The following is a 15,956-nucleotide window of genomic DNA, read 5'->3' on the forward strand; positions in this document are numbered from 1 at the left end:
CGACCAGCTCAAGGGAGCAAGCGTGTTCTCGAAGATTGATTTGCGGTCTGGTTATCACCAGCTGAAGATTCGACCAGAAGACGTACCTAAGACGGCATTTCGAACTAGGTATGGTCACTACGAATTTGTAGTTGTGCCATTCGGGCTAACTAATGCGCCAGCCGTGTTCATGGACCTCATGAATCGAGTGTTCCATCCGTATTTAGACAAATTTGTCTTGGTATTCATAGATGACATCCTGATCTACTCGAAGAACGATAAAGACCATGAGGAACATCTGAGAATTGTTCTAGAAACGTTGAGGACGGAGCGCCTTTACGCCAAATTCAGCAAGTGCGAGTTTTGGCTCAGCGAAGTCACATTTTTAGGACATATTGTGTCATCAGAAGGGATTAAAGTGGACCCTGAAAAAGTGCAAGCGGTGCGCGAATGGAAATCGCCTACTAACCCTAATGAGATAAGAAGTTTCTTAGGATTGGCAGGTTACTATCGGAGGTTTATGGGAGGATTTTCCAAAATTGCAAGGCCAATGACGCAACTACTCAGGAAGGGAATAAAATTTTCTTGGACAGAGGAGTGCGAGAAGAGCTTCCAAGAACTTAAGGAGAAGTTAACTACGGCACCAGTGTTAGCCGTCCCAACAGCTGATAAGGAATATATGATCTACACGGACGCGTCCAAAAATGGACTTGGTTGCGTGCTGATGCAAGAAGGAAGAGTGATAGCATATGCGTCACGACAGCTTAGGCCACATGAACTGAATTACCCGACTCATGATCTGGAGTTAGCTGCAGTGGTGCATGCGCTGAAGATTTGGAGGCACCACCTATATGGAGTTAGGTGTGAAATATTCACAGATCATAAAAGCCTGAAATACTTTTTCGAGCAAAAGGACCTCAACATGAGACAGAGGAGATGGCTCGAACTAGTGAAAGACTATGACTGCAGTATTAACTACCACCCAGGCAAGGCCAACGTAGTGGCTGATGCATTGAGTCGTAAGACCCAATCCAAATTGGGAGCTCTCATCACTCGAGAGACGGTGCTCATAAGGGAATTTAGCAAAATGAGCATAGAAGTGGTTAAACCACCAGGGACGATAGCAAGCGTTGTGGCAACAGTACCTAACTTGAGGAAGATGATCGTAGAAGCACAAAGAAAAGACGGGAAGATGGAAAAACTACGGGAAGCAGTAAGGAAAGGAGGCGTCAAGAATTATCAAGAAGCATCAGATAATGTTATCCTCTTTGAAGGAAGAATATGCATCCCCCACGATGATGAGCTTAAGGATAAAATCATGAGTGAGGCTCACGATACCCCTTATACTGCCCACCCAGGCAGTACTAAGATGTATCAGGACCTAAAGAAACACTTTTGGTGGGAAGGAATGAAGAGAGACATAGCGTCATTTGTGGAGAAATGCCTAGCATGCCAACAGGTGAAGGCCTTACACCAAAGGCCATATGGAAAACTACAACCGTTGGAAATCCCAGAATGGAAGTGGGAGCACATAGCAATGGATTTTGTGACCAGTTTGCCCAAAACAAAGAAAGGAAACACTGCCATTTGGGTAATAGTGGATCGACTCACAAAATGTGCTCATTTTATACCAATACCGATCACACACGGATCAGACAAGCTAGCTCAGTTATATGTTAGAGAGATTGTACGCTTACATGGTGTACCCGTGTCGATCACTTCAGACCGAGACTCAAAATTTACTTCTAGATTTTGGATGAGCTTACAGAAGGAGTTAGGCACGAGGTTAAATTTCAGCACCGCCTTCCACCCGCAGACAGATGGGCAGTCTGAGAGGACAATTCAGACCCTCGAAGATATGTTGAGAACAGTGGTGTTAGATAGAGGTGGAAGTTGGGAAGTAGTGCTGCCGTTGATTGAATTTGCCTATAATAACAGTTACCAGGCGACTATCGATATGGCACCATATGAGGCATTGTATGGAAGAAAATGTAGATCACCACTTTATTGGGATGAAGTGGGTGAGAGAAAAGTTTTAGGACCAGACATGGTAAATGAGATGGTTGAGATAGTCCGCCAAATCAGAGGGCGAATAAAGGAGGCGCAAGATAGACAGAAATCTTACGCTGATGCACGCCGAACCGAATTACAGTTTGAAATAGGAGACAAAGTCTTCCTAAAGGTATCTCCTACCAAGGGGATAACTAGGTTTGGTGTCAAGGGAAAACTTAGGCCCCGATTCGTAGGACCTTATGAGATTTTGGAGAGAATAGGCCCAGTAGCCTATAGGTTGGCGTTACCGCCAAGTTTTGGAAACGTTCACAATGTTTTCCACGTATCACAACTCAGAAAATACGTTTTTGATCCAAAGCACATAATCCACCAAGAAGAGATGATCCTTTGCCCAGACTTGAGTTATGAAGAGAGACCAGAGGCCATTCTAGATCGAAAAGTACAACAACTCAGGAATAAGGCAATCACATCAGTGAAAGTCTTATGGAAACACCACGGACAAGAAGAAGCCACGTGGGAGCTTGAAGACAAAATGAAGGATAAATACCCCGAACTGTTTTAGAAGAAATATGCAAATTTCGGGACGAAATTTTTGTTAAGAGGGGTAGTATGTAGTGACCCGCTCTTTTATAAATATTAAATCCAGTAATGAGTGTTTATTTATGTTCATCAGTGAATGAAAACGGTTATTATTCTGATATGAATTCAGCTTATGATCCTGAATTTATATTGTTTAAGCAGTCAATGATATTATTTCAGAGTTATAACTGACTTAGCAAAGTCACGTTATTTATTTAAGCGAGATGGAATTAGAATTTATTTTTACTCAAGTCGTGGATTATTTCCGACTCGTGAGTTAAATAAATCTGCGGATTTAATTTATATATCAAGACAACGAACAAATTAAATCTACGGATTTAATTTAGATTCATTTTACAACTTATCGATTTTAGCGAGTTATCACATGTCGAAATCGAGATTTATGTAAATATACAATATTCCAATCACATTGATACATTGATGTCCACAACTCATAATAACATACAAAGTCATCAGTATCATTACACAAACTTTCTTTTTGCTCCACCATGCTTTTCTCCCCATTCATACAACACCACCACTCAACACTCAAGTGCACTCCATCGCCCCTTTGCCTTCCTAGCCTACAAGTTCAGCCAAAACACTCCCTTAATCACTAGCAAACCAAGGGAAGTAATTAGTCTAAAATGCTGCCAGAAACTCCAAGGTGAGATTTGGCTTTCATTCATCCGGTGCTCTGCCACTTCTAGGTAAACTTTGGCTACATTTTTTTTCCATCTTCTTCCATGATTTTACCTGTATTCATTAAACAACAACAAGTACTACCATTTTCAGATTCAATCATTTGATACCAGTTAACACTTGAAAGAGTGAGAGATAGAGCAGTTCAAATTTTGCCAAACTTCAACAAGATCCAATCAACTTATTTAACTCAGCAACAACGGCAAACCTCTAATCATTTTCTAGGTATATACTACTGTTTCAGTTCATTTTCTCAACTCATTCAAGCCACATATATTGTCATCATATCATAGCATAATCAATCATCTATGAAGTGCTTAAGGAGATGGAACGAATTGTAGGCATACTTCACTATACTTTATAAACACAATGAGATTTCTTAACTTCATAAGCAAATGAATCAAGATACAATAGTAGAATGAAATAGACTTAACTTTAGAAGAGAAGAACTTGGGCTGCACTGCGAGCCGCTGGACCTCAAGAACAGCGGCAACGGTGCGACGAATCAAGCAGACGCCGGCAGCGACGCCCTAGTCGTCAACGACAGCGCTACTCGCCGACTGCACAGTGCCGGTGGTGGATCGAAACGATGGCAGCGGCTTCCCCAAAACAGCAACACACGAACCACGTCGGACCAGTGGCGACGACAGTGGCGGAAGTCTCGAGCGCAGCAGCAGCGGACGCTCGGCAACGGCGTTCTGCCTTTTCTAAAACTTAGGGCTCGACGACGGAGGGAGATTTTGAGGACGAAGGAGATGAACGGCGCCGCTCCCAGGCGGCGATATCTCGCCGAAATTTCAGGGCCGCGGAGGCGCGACTGATTTTATGGGAGCAAGAGGCGGCGAATCTCCCGGCCTTCCAGTTACAGCGGCGGAGAGATCGACGGTGGTCCAGAGATGGTGAGATCGACGATTGTGGTGGCCGATGGCTGCTACTGTTCGTCTGTCAAGGAGTTGGATTCACTGGTCGGTGGCGGCTTTTGTCGTTGCTGTCGCCGGAAACGGACGGAGAGGGAAGAGCAGTGGGTGACGACGGCTTATCGCAGCTGCTCCCCGGCGAGCTTCCGCAGCGGCGGAGCTTTGAGAGAGAGAGAGAGATGGAGGGAGACGGCGGCGATACCTATCGACGTTGCCAAGGAAGGAGGCGGGTCGACGGCTGTCTCGCCGGAAGAAGCCGCGGCGGCGGGACTGATGGCTGAGTGAGAGAGGTGAAGAGAGAGCCGAGAGGCAGAGAGGGAGAGTGAGGGCTGAAGCTATGTGTGTGTGCGTGAGAGGCGCAGGGAAGAAAGAAAGGCTAGGGATTGGGGAGTGGATTTGAGTTTGGGCCAAGTGATGGGCCGATTTTTTTATTTAGTTGGGCCGATTTTTTTTATTTAGTTGGGCCGAAAAATTTGGGCCTCCTATTTATTTATTGGGCTTTGTTATTTATTTTCAGTGGGCTTGAGTTGGGCTGAGTTATTTATTAATTTTGGGCCGATTTTAAATTAGGAATTGGGCTTCAGAATTTATTTATATGGACCAATTTTAATTATTGTAATTGGGCCTCTAATTTATTTATATGGGCCGATTTTAATTGATTTGGGCTAAACTATTTTGGGCCCTTATTTATTTGTTGGGCCTTATTTATTTTACTTAGATGGGCCTTTATTAAATTACTTCATTGGGCCGAATTTATTTAAATTGAAGCCCATCTATTTTATTGGGCTGTTATATTATCTTCGTTGGGCCTCGTTTGATTTATTTAATTGAGCCCAGCTAATCAAATTAATTATTGGGCCAAGATTTATTTAATTAATCGAGCCGATAAGTTATTTCAATTAGGCCTCTCATGTTAATTATTCAAGCCCACTTCTATTTAATTAATTATTAGGCTGCCTTATGTTAAGCCTTTTAATTATTTAATCTTATAACATTATTTATTCCTATTTATTAAGCCCGATTAATTTATGAGGTTATTCAGCGAATAAGCCGAATTAGTTATTTCTTAGTAACGACCAATAAAGATGGATTTATTTAATCAGTGGATTATAACATCCTGAAGAGAATAGATTAATTTTAGTTAATTATCCGGTTTCATGAGATGAAACTTAGCTTTTATTTAAATCCGATAGCTTGGATTAACAATAGAAATTCCCTGATTATTATTTCAGAATAATAATTCATGCATAAGGATCATGCATCATTAATTCTGTATTCTCATCATTTGAGGATTTTTATTCGAGCAAATATCTTATATATGTACATATATTCTCGTAATAAAGGTCAAGGGCGAGATTGACAATCTATTGAGGAGCTTTTGTATCACAGAAAATCACTATCAGGTGGGCATTACTTTCATATATATCAAATGAGTTTAAATGTTACGTTCAAGCAAGTTATTTCATGACTAAATTAATTGAAGTTATTTCAAATATTGTCTTGCCATAAAATGTTTAAATTTCAGTATGATATCTATCTGATGTGACTTTTATTATGAAATCGAATTCGGGTCCTGAGCAGTTGATAGCTATCCTGCCAGGACTAGTGTACACCAGTGACCGTGAGTCATCTAGCGGGTTGGCCGGTCAAGTGACCGTGAGAGGTGGCCACCTCTCCGGCACAAAGTTCCAGATATGATAGATTACAAGAGAACTTAGACTGCAGTCGAACTTTAAGAATCACAAATGAATTTAGTAAGCTTGGGCCTTTTAGCGAAAAACTCCCTTGCTGTACTGTTTAATTATGGCATGACAATTTACAGTTTTGAAGCATGTATTTTATACTTAGGCATACGTGCCCACTGAGTACTTTTGTACTCAAGCCCTGCATATATTTCTAAATGTGCAGGTTGAGTAGCTGCCGATGGTGATGAAGTGACGAGCGGGATTCTTTTATCTTATTATGTATTAATGAACTCTAGGGTTACATGTCTTCATACATGTAATCAGAATCATATTCCGCTGCGTACTCAGAAGTTTTATGTTTATTTGGCTAAGTCAGAGATATCTGAACTTACTAGTTATTTGAGTCTATACGACTAAACTTCTGTTATATTATAAATATCCCTTTGTTTAATGATGAAATGCGATCCTTCCTTGTTTGATTATCCCCTTTCTACCCCGCTTCTAATCTCCCTCCATTAGTCACGATTTCCCGGCTTAATTATCCTTAATTAGGGTCGGTCGTGACAGCAAGGGATGTCAAGTTGTAGATGGAGTGGAAGCTCACCATTTACTTTGGCAGATAATTTGAAATATCTTTTCAACAAATGTAGATGGCCAAAGATTTGCTAAAGTTTTCATAGCATTGTGGAATTTCTTATTCCCAAGATATACATAATCAATCTCTTTGATTTCCAAGTCATAAAAGAATTGATTTGATTATTATAACACGACCATAAAAATAATAAGTATAATTAGAACACTATATTAAATGGTAATTGTTCAATCCAAATAATTTTGACTCGGTTCAATTTAGTCTTGGCAATGGTTCAATTAAGTGGGGCCTCTGATATTTACAAATTGGTTTTCAGTTGTTAAAATAAAATTAAAAAGTCATTTTTTTTTATCAAATCATACGGTTTATTGCTAAAATATTAATGTACAAGAATTTATATCTAACCTATTCAATGCAGAGTCATGTATAGTTAATCTAACCAATCTAAAACCATAATTACTATTAGAAAATTAGTTAGTGGTGTTCTTTTTCTAATTATGTGAAAGTTAATATATATTGTCATATGGGCTAATTTGTAAACAATTCCATTTAATTAGATCGATGTAAACCGAGTCAAGTATAGAAAAAGAGAGAGAAATAATAATAATAATAATAATAATAATAATAATAATAATAATAATAATAATAATAATAATAATAATAAGAGCCCACCGTAGTAATCATGAGCAATATATCTTGTGATATGGGCTGAGTAGTGGTCAATAATTCGGTTTAGAGTCTACCAAAGTAATACTATCAATTAAGTTTTGTGGGCCCTCTGTTATTTACAAATTTTTTTTTTTGATCGGATAAAGTTATGTTAAAGGTTAACAGTTAGATCCCCAAACACTCCAAGAATTCACCAAGCCCACCTTATCTCTCCAATCACCAAATTCGCTCCCAAGGGGGATCGAACCCGGGTCTCATCACTTAAGTGAGAACCCGGTGGCCAGGTGAGCTAAGCCCCCTGGTTCTGTTATTTACAAATTGGTATTAAGTTGTTAAAATAAAATTAAAATGTCATTTTTTTAAATCAAAGCATGCATACGGTTTAGCAAAAAGAGTAATGTGCAAGAATTTATATCTAATCAATTCAAAGTCATATATAGTCATGCAAAGTTATAAGTATATAGTTAATTTCATAACGAAGCGTGACTCAATTGGTAAAGTTCTCCACTTCCAATTAATAGATTAGGGATTTGAATCACTATTGGAAAAATGAAAAATCGTTATTAATCTTTTTTTTAATAAAAGAGAGAGTAATAGTTGATTTAAAATATGCCTAGAATTTTGGAGACTAGAAGCCTACAAATGTCCTTTATATTCAAATCTAAAACTGTTCTTGTGAGCCTAGAATTTTTGGAGACTACTTACTCCGGCACATAAGAGTGTGCATTGTCATTTTTAGACACTACTACACCACTAATTTTTTATTTCTTATTTTTATTTTTTAATAAAGTCAATCACTTTTTTAACTCCCAATACACATATTTAACATTTTATTAAAACTCGTGCTACAAAAAATGATGCACATTTTTATGGAACAGATAAAGTATTAATTTACAAGACAACTCAATTTGCAAGTGATTATTTGACTTATGTGACAATGCCGCGTGGAAGTCAAATCATTGAGCCACAAATTTTGACTTCTACTCAAATAACTATTAATTCATCAAAAATATTATAAAAACTTATTTTTGAGGATTAGTTTAGATGGATAAAAGTAAGTGTTAATAGATAAAAATGCACACTTTCTTAAGTTTTTTATGAAAGGGTCTTCTTTAATAAAAACATGTATTCTATTGATACTTAGATAAAAATATCATTCAATCAAAAATAGTTTTTATAAAAAAATTAGACAACCCAAAATTCCTTTCCATATTTTTGAATTATTTCAAAAACTAAATTATTATTCCAATCAAGTCAATAAAGCATAATTAAAAAAATGGCATAACAAGGAAGTGAAAGCATGAAATTAAATGACATTATCAACTAATTTCTAAAAAACAAAATCATGAACGTCAAAGTTGTAAAATTTCTTTAGAATAATATAATTTATTAAAAATGGACGTGTATCAATAATAAACTAAGTAAAGATCTTCTATATTTCTTATAGAAAAGTCGGGATATCACACAAGCCGATAGGATTACCATATAAATAAATATATAAATTAAAAAATAGATATAGGAAATAGTACCATGAAAAGAGTTTCCATTCATATCAAGATAAACAAGTGATGACAGATTTCCAATTTCTAGTGGGATGCTGCCTTCGAGTTCCATAAGTCATACCCCAGCTAGAGTTCTAAATAAGTCACTCTATTATCCATGTGAAAAAGAGATTACACTCCTCCAATTATTTTTCAAAATATTAGAGTATGTTTTCCTTTTTCTTTTATCGAGAAAATATATTACCCAACTTTTTTTTATATATATAAATCTATTTCATATTGCACATGGAGTGACAAAGGAATTAGACAAATCGCATATCTTATATGAACACACGTATAGACAAATTTCCTTGCAATTTATTAACACTCAAATTGTTAGACTTAAAAATACACCCTCTCAGAAATATTGATGGAATGGGGCCACTAAAGTGATTTGCATTTAGATGAAATATGTCCAAAGATTTCCAAACTGTTATTTGAGAAAATGAGAATTTGAAGGGATGTCATGTTGCACATGGAGAATGGAAGCTCACCATTTAATTTGTTGGAAGAGAGCCTTAAATTCCCCAAATTCGATAGATTTCCAATGGTGGATGGTATTGGACATGAAAATTGGAAAACCCTTCATATAAATCACTTTAAAGATAGAGATGTAAATCACTCAGATTTTTTGACACAAATTAGCTAAGTCATACAATTCAAAAAAAAAGTGTTTTCTATTTTTTTTCTTTTATTATTAATATCATTCGTGTTCTATTTCATATTGTGCATGCATTGGCAAAGGCATTAGACAAATTGCATATCTTATCTTAACAAATGTAAAATATTAAAAAGACTAGTTCAAACAAAAATGGCCAAAGATCCGATCAAGTTTGTAAAAAAGTTATTATATCAAGTTGCAGATGATGAATGGAAGCTCACCATTTAATTTGTTGGAAGGGAGGTCTAGCCTCCTCAAATTTGATAGATTCCCAATGGTGGATGGTATTGGACCTAAAAATTAAAGACCCTTTCATTTCAATCGCTTTAAAGATGGAGAATAGTAAGAAAGACATTTTGTTTTGTACTTGAAAACATACGCTGAAACTTTATTATTTGCTAAATGCCTCTAAAGTATAAATCAATTAGCAATGCACACAAGATATTTTGTTACAAATCTTATATTTCCCTGTATCACGAAGACATGCACACCAAGTATACTTGATGACATCATAATTTAACAAATCATCTGTTAACATTGAGAAAATAGAAGATCCAATATGGCTGGAAACAAAAAATCCAACTGCTGTTAGAGTATTTATCTAACTATGCATAAATTAGTTATTTGAGAAGAAGCCAGCAAGCTAAGAAAACAAAATAAGCTAAAGATCTTATTCCCAAGATATACATAATCAATCTCTTTGATTGCCAAGTCGTAAAAGAATTGATTTGATTATTATAACACGACCACAAAAATAATAAGTATAATTAGAACACTATATTTAATGGTTCATTTTTGTCAATTTGAATACATTATTAGGTGAATATTAAATGGTAATTGTTCAATCCAAATAATTTTGACTCGGTTCAATTTAGTCTTGGCAATGGTTCAATTAAGTGGGGCCTCTGATATTTACAAATTGGTTTTCAGTTGTTAAAATAAAATTAAAAAGTCATTTTTTTTTTATCAAAGCATGCGGTTTATTGCTAAAAGATTAATGTACAAAAATTTATATCTAACCTATTCAATGCACAATCATATATAGTTAATCTAACCAATCTAAATTAGTTAGTGGCGTGCTTTTTCTAATTATATGAAAGTGAATATATATTGTCATATGGGCTAATTTGTAAACAATTCCATTAAATTAGATCGATGTAAACTGAGTCAAGTATAGTTATTTTGACATGTAAAGTTTTGTGTAGTTGTCATATAAATATTGTGTACTTTAATATTATTTAATCAAAGCATACGGTTTATTGCAAAAAGATTAATGTGCAAGAATTTATATCTAATCAATTCAAAGTCATATATAGTCATGCAAAGTTATAATTACATAGTTAATTTCATAATGAAGCGTGACTCAATTAGTAAAGTTCTCCGCTTCCAATTAATAGATTAGGGATTTGAAACACTATTGGAAAAATGAAAAATGGTTATTAATCTTTTTTTTAATAAAAAAGACAGTAATAGTTGATTTAAAATATGCCCAGAATTTTGGAGACTAGAAGCCTACGAATGCCCTTTATATTCAAATCTAAAACTGTTCTTGTGAGCCTAGAATTTTTGGAGACTACTTACTCTGGCACATAAAAGTGTGCATTGTCATTTTTGGACACTACTACACTACTATTTTTTTATTTCTTACTTTTATTTTTTAATAAAGTCAATCACTTTTTCAACTCTCAATACACTTATTTAATATTTTATTAAAACTCGTGTTACAAAAAATGATGCACACTTTTATGGAACGAATAAAGTATTAATTAATTTACAAAACAATTCAATTTGCAAGTCATTATTTGACTTATGTGACAATGCCGCGTGGAAGTCAAATCATTGAGCCACAAAATTTGACTTCTACTCAAATAACTATTAATTCATCAAAAATATTATAAAAACTTATTTTTGAGGATTAGTTTAGATGGATAAAAGTAAGTGTTAATAGATAAAAATGCCAACTTTCTTAATTTTTTTATGAGAGGGCCTTCTTCAATAAAAACATGTATTCTATTGATTCTTAGATAAAAATATCATTCAATCAAAAATAGTTTTTATAAAAAATATACAACCCAAAATTCTTTTCCATATTTTTGAATTATTTCGAAAACTAAATTATTATTCCAATCAAGTCAATAAAGCATAATTAAAAAAATGGCATAACAAGGTAGTGAAAGCATGAAATTGAATGACATTATCAACTAATTTCTAAAAAAACAAAATCATGAGCGTCAAAGTTGTAAATTTTTTTTGGAATAATATAATTTATTAAAAATGGACGTGTATCAATAATAAACTAAGTAAAGATCTTATATATTTCTTATAGAAAAGTTGGAATATCACACAAGCTGATAGGATTACCATATAAATAAATATATTCTATTAACAACAAATTAAAAAATAGATAGAGGAAATAGTACCATGAAAAGAGTTTCCATTCATATCAAGATAAACAAGTGAAGACAGATTTCCAATTTCTAGTGGGATGCTGTCTTCGAGTCCCACAAGTCATACCCCAGCTAGAGTTCTAAATAAGTCACTCTATTATCCATGTGAAAAAGAGATTACACTGCTCCAATTATTTTTCAAAATATTAGAGTATGTTTTCCTTTTTCTTTTATCGAGAAAATATATTACTCAACTATTTTTTTTATATAAATCTATTTCATATTGCACATGGAGTGATAAAGGAATTAGACAAATTGCATATCTTATATGAACAAACGTATAGACAAATTTCCTTGCAATTTATTAACACTCAAATTGTTAGACTCAAAAATACACCCTCTCATAAATATTGATGGAATGGGGCCACTAAAGTGATTTGCATTTAGATGAAATATGTCCAAAGATTTCCAAACTGTTATTTGAGAAAATAAGAATTTGAAGGGATGTCATGTTGCACATGGAGAATGGAAGCTCACCATTTAATTTGTTGGAAGAGAGGTCTAGCCACCACAAATTCGATAGATTTCCAATGGTGGATGGTATTGGGCCTGAAAATTGGATAACCCTTCATTTCAATCGCTTTAAAGATGGAGCATAGTAAGAAAGACATTTTGTTTTGTACTTGAAAACATACGCTGAAACTTTATTATTTGCTAAATGCCTCTAAAGTATAAATCAATTAACAATGCACACAAGATATTTTGTTACAAATCTTATATTTCCCTGTATCACGAAGACATGCACACCAAGTATACTTGATGACATCACAATTTAACAAATCATCTGTTAACATTGAAAAAATAGAAGATCCAATATGGCTGGAAACAGAAAATCCAACTGTTGTTAGAGTATTTATCTAACTAAGCATAAATTAGTTATATGAGAAGAAGCCAGCAAGCTAAGAAAACAAAATAAGCTAAAGATCTTATTCCCAAGATATACATAATCAATCTTTTTGATTGCCAAGTCGTAAAAGAATTGATTTGATTATTATAACACGACCACAAAAATAATAAGTATAATTAGAACACTATATTTAATGGTTCGTTTTTGTCAATTTGAATACATTATTAGGTGAATATTAGATGGTAATTGTTCAATCCAAATAATTTTGACTCGGTTCAATTTAGTCTTGGCAATGGTTCAATTAAGTGGGGCCTCTGATATTTACAAATTGATTTTCAGTTGTTAAAATAAAATTAAAAAGTCATTTTTTTTAATCCAAGCATACGGTTTATTGCTAAAAGATTAATGTACAAAAATTTATATCTAACCTATTCAATGCACAATCATATATAGTTAATCTAACCAATCTAAATTAGTTAGTGGCGTGCTTTTTCTAATTATATGAAAGTGAATATATATTTTCATATGGGCTAATTTGTAAACAATTCCATTTAATTAGATCGATGTAAACCGAGTCAAGTATAGTTATTTTGACATGTAAAGTTTTGTGTAGTTGTCATATAAATATTGTGTACTTTAATATTATTTAATATTATTTATGAAATAAAAATTTTATAATCTTGCTGTTTTTTAATGTGTTGTACTACACTTAATTTAGGTTTTTTTAATAAGATCATATTATATTTGACTAATATAAAATATATTATAATACTAATATTATGTAGCAAATTAAAATTAAAATAATTATTTTTAAAAAAAATTTACCTACCCACACATATAAATAGCCACGTATATATACACGTCATCATCCACGTCATTTCCATGTAATCATTACATTATACCAGAAATATTTTTAACCACACATAAAATATACATTTAGTGACATGTATGTGTAGGTAATGTTTAGTGTTTTACCTACACATATATGTATGTGTGGGTAAAACTCTTTCTTTACAAAGTTTTACCCACACTTGTTGACATTTGAATTATGTGTGGGTAAAAAGAAATATTTACACATAAAACCCTTGAACCTCTTTTGAAGCTGGTATATATGTTCGATTTCCGGTGCTATATCTTGCAATAAGTAATCGGATCTCTTAGGCTCATGGAATGACAAATGAATAATTAAATTTCTTAACTATAAAAAAATTAATGGCATCTTCAATATGGAAAATTGCTTTCAATTATTTTTCTTGGATGCAATAATTTTCAAAAATCGATTGAGAGGGAAATATAATATTCATCGCATAAAACTAAATGTGTATCACGTATTTTTTCCAATTCTCATGGTTAGTTACGATATACCAAACTCTTTCACTAAAGTTTTGGCTTAAAGAGTAGTGCAGACATACCATTTAAAGAGGCGCCACCAAGGTCTAGTTGACGGAGACTTGTGATGTTCAAGATTTGTCTTGGAAATGGTCCACTAAGAATATTGTTGTCACTCATGTCTAATGTGTCTAAATTATTAAGATTACCAATCTCTTTCGAAATACTACCTGTGAAATTGTGTCAAATCATGATAACTCGATTTGAATCGGGTGTAATAATATGCTACAAATAGTATGAACTGCAAATTAAATCATAAGTATTAGAAAAATAGTTAGTGAAGTGCTTTTCCTAATTATATGAAAGTGAATATATCATATGGGATAAATTGTAAACAATTCCATTTAGATCGATGCAAATTGATATCATGTGATATGGGCTAAGTTGTAAACAATTCGGTTTAGAGTCTACTAAAGTAATCATGAGCAAATTTATTAAGTTAAGTGGTCTCTCTGATATTTACGAATTGGTTATAAGTTGTTAAAATAAAATTAAAAAGTCATTTATTTAATTTATTGCTAAGGTTAATCCTTTGTTCAACTGTAAACCGAGTCAAAGCAGTAATATACAATGTTCAAAGAACAGAAAATAGGACAGAAAAGTGACGATAAATATGATTAACAATTGGCTTATTAGAAATAACAATAAAGGTGGTTAATGCCTCAGACCAAATATCTCAATAAAAAAATTTAGCAAAAAAGTAACAACGTACCAGTTAAAGAGATGTTGGCAATGTTTAATTCACGAAGAGTCGTGACATTCCAAAGTTGTCTTGGTAATCGTCCGTTAAATTTGTTGGAACTCAAGTCTAATTCTTCTAAGTAATTAAGATAACAGATCTCTTTCGGAATATCACCTGATGTCAAGTTAAAAAATTATGTTTGATTATAAAGTATATTAGTGGTATACCACTTCAAACTGCTCCCCTATCCATTGTGGATAGTTGCAAATGCATAAAAAGGAGTTGGAATAATCCGAATTCCATACACAGATATACGAAAAGAAAAAGAATATAAGTAAAATTTTAGGATATCTCAAGACCTTGATAAATACTATTACGTGAGCTAATATCCAATTACAAGGGTGGGGCTGAAAAAATTCAAATAATGAAAATAAAAATATTCATACATCTTATCAATTATGAAATGTAAATTAGAGTTGTCCAACTATATGGAATTAAGTGAATATATGTATCTCTTGTGATATTTTGAGTACTTAACGTGATCTTTCAAAACTTGTTGAACCTATAATGGTTATTAGATTTGACATCAAAATCCGTTTCTTCTCAAACCCCAGAACGAGAAAAATGAGTAATAATTATGACAAAATGGTAAATTCTAATCATCTTTTTTCATATGATGGATATAATGTAAAGAGTAATGCTAAATAGCCAAATTGTGGCCACCCACAATTCACTTAAATAGAAAAAAAATTATTTTATTTAACTTATTTTTTAAAATAAAAATAAGATTTAGTTATTTTATTGTATTCTCTACATTGTAGTTATTTTTTTATACTTTTTTTGTAACTTTTTATTTTTATTAAAAATTAAATTAAAAATAAAAGTTGCAAAAAAATTACAAAAAAATAACTATAATGTAGAGAATACAATAAAATAACTAAATACTATTTTTATTTTAAAAAATAAATTAAACAAATTGAAATTTTCCCTATTAAACTAAATTGTGGGTGGCCACAATGTGGTTGCATAGATTTATTGAACTGTAAAACAATGAAAAGCTTGAAAACAAAGCATGAAATTGAATGACGTTATATATCATCAATTGATTTCGAGATTATAAGTTAAAGGGTTAATAGCCAAAAAATACACGAACTTTCACGAAATTTGCAAATTGCACATGACCTTCAAAATTGGCCTCAGAATACATGACCTTTTGATTTTATCGTGATTTGCACACGGCGAGAACTCCGGCC

At 33.4% G+C, this 15,956-nt stretch overlaps 1 long non-coding RNA gene across 1 annotated transcript; it reads right to left on the reverse strand.

Moving 5' to 3' along the window:
* Positions 1-2,988: 2,988 nt before the first annotated feature.
* On the reverse strand, positions 2,989-4,627 carry LOC131006387 (uncharacterized). Its single transcript, XR_009095508.1, has 2 exons — positions 3,708-4,627; positions 2,989-3,327 (listed from the first exon to the last, which is right to left on the reverse strand). It is a non-coding gene; the product is annotated as an uncharacterized LOC131006387 (long non-coding RNA).
* Between the last annotated feature and the right edge of the window lie 11,329 nt (positions 4,628-15,956).

The sequence above is a fragment of the Salvia miltiorrhiza genome, chromosome 1, assembly GCF_028751815.1.
Source record: "Salvia miltiorrhiza cultivar Shanhuang (shh) chromosome 1, IMPLAD_Smil_shh, whole genome shotgun sequence".
Lineage (NCBI taxonomy): Eukaryota > Viridiplantae > Streptophyta > Magnoliopsida > Lamiales > Lamiaceae > Salvia > Salvia miltiorrhiza.